Source organism: Buceros rhinoceros, unplaced genomic scaffold, assembly GCF_000710305.1.
Source record: "Buceros rhinoceros silvestris isolate BGI_N320 unplaced genomic scaffold, ASM71030v1 scaffold18916, whole genome shotgun sequence".
NCBI classification, from domain to species: domain Eukaryota; kingdom Metazoa; phylum Chordata; class Aves; order Bucerotiformes; family Bucerotidae; genus Buceros; species Buceros rhinoceros.
In genome coordinates, this window is record NW_010418518.1 from 45359 (window position 1) to 46615 (window position 1257).

Here is a 1257-nt window from a genome sequence, read left to right on the forward strand (position 1 = left end):
TTCAAAGCAATACAGAGTAAAGGTTAAAACGGAGAAGACCTAATGAGGAATGAACCAACAGTCTTTCTTTGTTTCTTGGAGACTCACAGAAGAAGCAAGGGGATTCCTCATGTTTTTTTCCTATATAAGGTAGTACAGTTTAGTGCACTTCATACAGTCACAGCACTTTTTTAATACAGGCAGGGAAGAGTTTTAAAGTTTGCATAGAAGCTAAATAATTTTTGATAGGTGTAGTTACATAGAACTTGTAAGTGAGGCCCTAAATGCACACTGTATTGGCTCTCTTTTTCATGAAATAGCTGTCCTCAGGTGCCAAACTTTTATGGGTTTGTTTTATTTTATTTAAGGATAGTATGAAGTGGTGAGTGATGTACTTCCATTCAAAGTTGAGCTGATGTAGCCTTATATAGAAGACAGCCGCATGGAAGGGAGCCTTGAAATAAGGCTGCTATGTTTCATTTTCAAAACCTTTAGAACTTATTTCTTCAAAGATAACAAATATTTTGTAATCAAAATTCATACCCCTTTTTTCTCCCCCATGTCCAAAATACTAAATACTTGATCAAACAAACAAACGGAAGATGAAAGCACATTCACATACTTTAGCAAAGAGCATTTTCTATTCCTTTGGGAAGCGAGTTTCACCATTATGTGCTGCACCCCAATTTGCTGCTCAACAACATAAAAAAAAAAGTAACAGACGACTGACTCTCAGCTAGCACCCCACAGGGTTACTCTAGTGACTGTGCGTCCTGCACAAGGCAGCGTTATGCGAGAGCAGTCTGCGGGCATGCTTCTTTTGCCAGGTATAATCTTTTACTAGCTATGCCTATATGTAGTTCTTGCCTCCTCGCACGACTGATTAGTGCATACTCAGTTCGGTCGAGCTGTATGGTTTTCAGACCAGAGCTTGGTTTTACCCTCCTGGTTCACGGTACTCGCATGTCTCATCATTCCCTAGCTGCCCATGTCTTTAGGAGACAGCTTCTTTCACGGGTTACAACCTACATTTAAGGAAGGGCATGTCCAATCACTCTGTGACACATTTTCATTTAGGGAGTCTAGACCACTTAAATGTTGTTCACAGGTGACTTACATGATAATATATGTTCCACATCAGTGCAATATTGTTTTGATATATACGGAGTGTACTGAGATAGTGAATGTGAATTTCAAATGGATTCTACTGCTACCTGTTCTCTTACACATAAAGCGGTTGACCAATGTCTATACTAGGACATTCTCCACCATGATCTT